This window comes from Eschscholzia californica, unplaced genomic scaffold (assembly GCF_041429995.1).
Source record: "Eschscholzia californica isolate CP2 unplaced genomic scaffold, dmEscCali1.0.p SCAF_5, whole genome shotgun sequence".
NCBI classification, from domain to species: domain Eukaryota; kingdom Viridiplantae; phylum Streptophyta; class Magnoliopsida; order Ranunculales; family Papaveraceae; genus Eschscholzia; species Eschscholzia californica.
Genome location: NW_028238472.1, coordinates 15,466,029 through 15,472,418, shown reverse-complemented (window position 1 = coordinate 15,472,418; position 6,390 = coordinate 15,466,029).

The following is a 6,390-nucleotide window of genomic DNA, read 5'->3' as shown; positions in this document are numbered from 1 at the left end:
TCTAGTTAATTGCATTATGTGGTTCTTATATTTTTGTTGTATTTGTAGGTTTTCTTATTGTATTCGTAGGTTTTCTTGTTAAACTTGTAAAGATTGTTGTTGAACCTTTCCATTTTCATAACTTCGTCCATTGCAATTGCTCTCCGACGTGCTTCTTATCTCGCTTCTCAATATCCCTCATTTGCAACTTTTGAAGAACCACTGACTTCTTGTCTTTACCAGTAGATTTTCTCCAACTTTTGCATTTACTTTGGCTTGTTTACAACCAATTGGTATTTCTTCCTTTGGAATGGAACTACAATATCTTTTGCCGGATGTTGTCTCACCCGACATTTCTGATGTCCATTTGTTGTGTGTCATCAAAATTTAGTAAACATGTTCGAATCTAAAGGCCTTTCTTTGTGTTTTTTTTATAAGTCTCAAGTGCTCTATGAAACTGAAAGAAACAAAACTTATATGAAGTTTATATTATGAACTAAAAAAAACTAGAAATAAAGGGATTAAAAGTTTGAATAATTACCCGATCATATGATTGTTTTATCTGCTTTTTTTGTACTTTATTTACTAGCATCAAAATAGAAATATAGCTTTGACTTTCAGAGTTTATCTCACTGAAACGAGATTTACAACTCCTTAGTGTACACTTTCGGTCCGCCTTTACATTATATTCATCGTATATTTTTTTTTTGCCAAAAACATCCGATGCGGGGGAATAAAGAAAAGAATTTCTGTTCACCGCATCATATGTGATTTCAAAAAACAATTACAAGTGAAATATCTCCATCTTGTGTATACGGTACACGCGAAGCTTTTTTGGTTGTAGTCGTGTCTTTTTGCGTAAGAATCATCAAAAGTTTCATCAAATGTCGAAGGAATGTGTGGTGATGTTTCTTTGGTATCATCATTCCTTAATTCAAAAAAAGAGAAATTAGGAGAGAGCAATTCCATAAAACTTTGTTCGGACATTTGTTGAACATCTCGGGGATCCATTATATGAACAAAGAAATTAAAGAGAATGAGAAACATGAATGGGAGATATAGAAAGAAATTGAGAGTGAACGGGAGAGAATTGAGAGACAAATTGAGAGTGAATGTGGGGGATTTGCCCCAACGGCCAAAATTGCGTCGTCACATGACCGTTTGGGACTCCCTTCGGTCATGTGAAGTGCCTACAGTCGAGTCAATTACTTGAGTAGACTGAAGGCCCCTCTTGTTTTTTTTTGGAATATTGACCACAATGGTCATTACAAAGGCATTGATACATCGATACGATGTGATAAGCATGATAACTGCTGAATTACTACTGCCCTAAAGGTCGACGAAACTAATGACTTAAAAGTCCGACGAAATTAAATGACCTAATAAAGCCCACAGAAACTACTTTATTTATACCCAAGTTCAATATTCCTAGATTTGCACTTCGATGGGATCGAACCAGGGACCTCTGCATTGCGGAATAGACGCACTTACGAACTGGACTAAATGTTGTGGGCAAAGCCCCTCTTGGGTTGAAGTTGACTTTTGAGACTCAGCTGAGACTTTTAATTTTGGATCGAAAAAGTAATTTTTAGGCCTAAGTCATACTTGCATTGGAGTTGCTCTTAGGAAGTGAATCGGATTGATCAATTGAGAGCTTCATCAAAACTATTTTAACTATTTCTTGTATCTGTTACTTCAGGGAGATTACTTCACAATCAAGATATTAATTCTCAGCACCACTGTAATGTCATTACCATGTGGTTGATGTGACAGTGCTACCTTGGGTGAGAAACAGACCGGACAGATAGTCCGCGGACACATACTTTTTCGGTCCGGGCGGACAGACACAATTTAAATTTGTCCACTCGGACTGTCGGACAAAACGGATGGACACTTGACAAAATCGAGTTGTCCATTGCCCGTCCATGTCCGCCTAAATTGCCGGATAATCCAGACATCGGGCAATTTGGACCCGGGCACAACCACTTTTTAGTTCTTCTTTAAGTGCCCATAAAGATACTAATAAAATTTTATCTTATATCGAAAACTAGTCTGAAGCCCAACAAAGAGAGTCCTATCTCTTAACTTTCATAAGTAACTCCAATCACTTTTTCCTTTACCACTAATGATGTGGTACAAAAATGCATAGAATAAAACTTAAGAGAAATGTAAGTGATAGTTTAATAATACACGTAAGTTCAAGTGCCCAACCTAAATGCTGAGCTTTTAGTAAAATCATTACTATTTATATACAATTAAAATTCCAAAGTGAGTTATATATATCAACGACCGGGCTTCGGTTGAGCTTTATCGGTCAGACTCGGGTGGAAAGCCAGTTAGAGCTTCTTGTCAGTGTCCGCATGCCTAAAGTTGGCGATCCAGAGGGATAGTGCCCGTCTCGGATACAGGACGCCCATGGACACATCAGACTCGGGCGGTTCGTGGCTGGATCCGGGCCGCAGACTTTTTTTCCCACCTATTGCCGCTTCACCATTACTACGTTCGGTGCTGTTGTATTGGTCATCTCACCACTAGTGTTATGCCATATCACAATTCTTGCAATCTTTAGACATTTAGAGCATCTTCAAGGGTAGGGGTGGGATTCGGTCGGGCTCAGACGCCCGCGGTCTTATTTTAGACGGACTCGGGCGGATCGAGCACGGGAATTCGAAGCCCACTATAGACTCGGAAGCAACAGTCAAAATCGGGACCGCAAGAACATCACACGCTATCCAGAATAAAACCGGGTACCTTTTTTCATTCTCACTCCACCAAGCCAAAACATCAAATTTCGCAATATTATCGATTGAAGGATCATGCTCCGAATCATATCTAGATATTTCTTCGGAAACAGTAGCCAAAGGGTCCCTTCGAGCCCTCTTAGTACTTCTCTAAATGCACCTGACATTAATGAGTCATCGGCCTCAGAAGGACCATCAACGGAAGATGAAGAAACAAAAGTAGAGACATTCAAATTGGTCGTATACTCAGAAAAAAGTTCACGAAATTTACTAACCATCGTGAAAGACTGAGATGAACAACACTTTATAACATGCGCAAAACTTTCAAAACAATTTTCAAGTTCGGAAAACACCGTATCAACTTTCATCTTAATCCGTGAAATTGACCATTTAAATTTTGTTATTTTTGTTCTGAGGATCAGAAAAGCCTGCAAATGTATAGTTTTCCCAAACCTCAAATTTTCTTTCTCTCTTAGAGGACGATTTAGGAGTTTCCATTTCCACTTCAACTGCTGCAGAACAAACAAGAGCAGAAACACCAATTCCAGGAGTTACTTCAGTGGCAGTAGTAGTTGAATCTGCTTGTGCACCACTTGTTGTGATCTCCCTTAAATCAACCCAAATTAGAACCACAACCAAGGTAGAATTGCCATTTTAAAGAAGTTTTTATTTTTTTGTTAAGGATAAATATATTAAGAACTAAGCATTTAGAGTGGCATTACAATACATATGTAAAAGAAAATAAGGAATCAATCTTTCCTTCCTTCGAGCCCATTTAGCGAGTTTGTCCGCCTAAGAATTCGCATTTCTTTTGGTGTGACTAAATTTAACCGGCTGGAGATCACGTTTGATGTTTCTTATACTGCGAATATGCGCCAGAGATTGCCATTGCACTTGATGCCTGGGGTTATTAAGGTTTTTGATCGAGTTGATGTTGTCGCTTTCAATTATGACCTGCATGTGGTTATTTTCTTTCTCCCAAATAAGACTGTTGAGAATGGCTAATGTCTCACTTTCCTCACTGTTTCTTGCTCTAACAGTCTTCACGTTAGCAAATACAAATTTTGATTGAGAGTCATGTACAATGAAACTGGTACCGATGAGCTGTTCAACATTCACAAAAGATGCATCAACGTTTATTTTAATGAAAGGATGGGGTGGAGGTTGTCATCTGGCTACAGTCGCAGGATGAGCCTTTAACTGAGCAGGATTAATCCTGGGAAACGTTTTAATAAGATCTAAAATAGTGTTAACATTGTAAAAAGTTTACTGAAAGCAGTGATCACACCTGGTTTTCCATATGTGCCATAAAGTTGTAACAAAATGAATATTTTATGTGGTACAACTAAGTTGATCCCGATTCTTCCACGAGAGTATCCATTCCGATAGAGAGGGGATATTAGTCGAGATAATATTAAAGTGAAACTAAATATTTTTCGCAAGGGGGCAGTACAAAAGAGCATGTTCAATAGTTTCTATTTCTATACAGTTTGGACAATTAAACATATCACCAATATACTTACCTATATGTTTATGAACTGGAAGCGCTTTAGTGCAAATTTTCCAGATGAAGAGCTGAATGCGAGGAATGATGGGAATAGACCAAATAAAATTCCACTTCACTTCCTCAAGAGGAGTAGACTGGTTAATCAAACTCAGGTGGTGATACATGAATCAGACGGAATGATCTCCTGATTGAGTTAGATTCCATTTCATTTTATCGGTTACTTCAGGCTGAACAGGAATAACTTTGATGAGGTTGCTGATAATGTCAGTGAAGTTTTGTGTAAGAATGCTATCATCCCACCTGTTATTACTAATAAGTTGAGATACACTAGTCAGGGTTGAGTTTGAGTTGTTTATATTTTGAATTTGCTGGTCAACTCCAGGGATCCACTTATCTTTCCAAATGTTAATGTTTTCCCCTGTGTGCACCTCCCAAGTGATATGCCTATCAATAAGATCATAGTGCTTTCTGATTAATTTCCAATTCCATGAATGATGGAATTTGGCCGGACTTGGGGAGTCAGTCTGAGGAAAGTATTTTGCTTTCAGAAATTTTACCCAAATGGCCTGTGGTCAGACTTGAGCCTCCAGGCTAGCTTGCTTAGGATGCCTGTGTTGTCTAGATGAGGACGACGAATACCAAGCCCTCCTAGTTTTTTTGGAAGACAAATGTACGACCAAGCTTTCGTACAAATACCTTTGGACTTTTCTCACCAGAAGGACTTTTGCAAAGTCGCTATGCGTTGATGCATGACAACCTCTGTTAAGTTGATTGTTTTGTTAAGTCAGGTCAGACTCTAGCGGTTGAATTTGCTTCCAGCTCTGGTTCTCTGCTTCTCCTGCTCCTCTCTCATTGTTCCTTACTCCTGCTCGTGCTCCTGTTCGTCTGATCCCGAGTGGGGAAAACCTGCAAAGGGTTCGAAAACCACTCTGACGCTCAAGCCAGTCACGGTGCTCTTTGCAGTAAAAGAATGAATGTTGATTGATCTTTTTGGGGGCGAGTTACTATGGTGAGGAGAGAGAGAGAGAAGAGAGTAAACATAGAGAGAAAGATGATTATAATCTTAGGGAGGGCGTCTCTCATTATCTTCATATTGGCTTTCACGATCTTTGTGAGCGCAATCTCACTAGGCGGGGCCGACATAGTAAACATGACCGGAAAGCTCGAGCGTCACGAGTACATGGGATTTGAGAACTTGCGCAAGTAGGAGGCCTAATATGAGGGTTGTTGACTTTCTCTCTAGATGTTTAGATCTCTCTATGTACTTGTTTAGTGTTCCTAAAAACCAAGCAAACTTTTCTGAATCAGCTTAAAAGCTAACAAGGTCTGTTATTCTGTAGCAATTTTGTGTTTGACACAATGACAATCTCTTATTATTAAATTTATTTCAATTATTGATTAAAAAAAATATTTTAGGGAAGATGAAGAAGAGAGAGAAACAATTTGGGGAAGACGAAGAATAGGGTAAAAAAGAGAGAGAGAAACAATTTGATTGATGTAAGTAATTAAAATAAGAGTATTTTATAGAAATCCGAAAAGAGGTTAACAGTAAAATGGACGGTAACGGTAAAAGGGTGGCATCTAGGTATTTTCGATAAATTAGGGGGCTACGCGGGAAGCTGGTCACAAACAAGGAGGCCATTTGAAAATAGCCCAAATATTTTTAATATTTACACAAATTTGAACATTTGTTCTAAATTTTTAAAATAACTAATTGTGTGTTCTACCAAATTAATCACGTCATTGTTAAAAAGGAAAAACGAGCAGGAAATTAGGCGGAAGGCTCAATTTTAAACTTTTATAAATTAAAAAGACAAGTTATATTTTTATTAAAACCTAAAATCTGTATTTTTTGGTAAACACCCAAATATTTATATTTTGTTTTGTTAAAAACTCAATATTTTTCGCAAAGCTGTTACAAGGTATTGGAAAGTTGTCGCGAGGTGTTGCAAAGTTGTTGTAAGCTATAGAAAAGTTATCGCAAAGTGTTACAAAGCAGTTGCAAGGTTGTGTTGCAAAGCTGCCGCAAAGTGTCGCAAATAAAAAAATACCAGTGAGCTGAAACTAAAAAAGTTGTCTAGTACCTTTTTGACAAAAAAAAGTTTATAGGGAGTTTGACCAAATTTTCCAAAACCTAATTAGAGGTCATATATTAAAACTTCA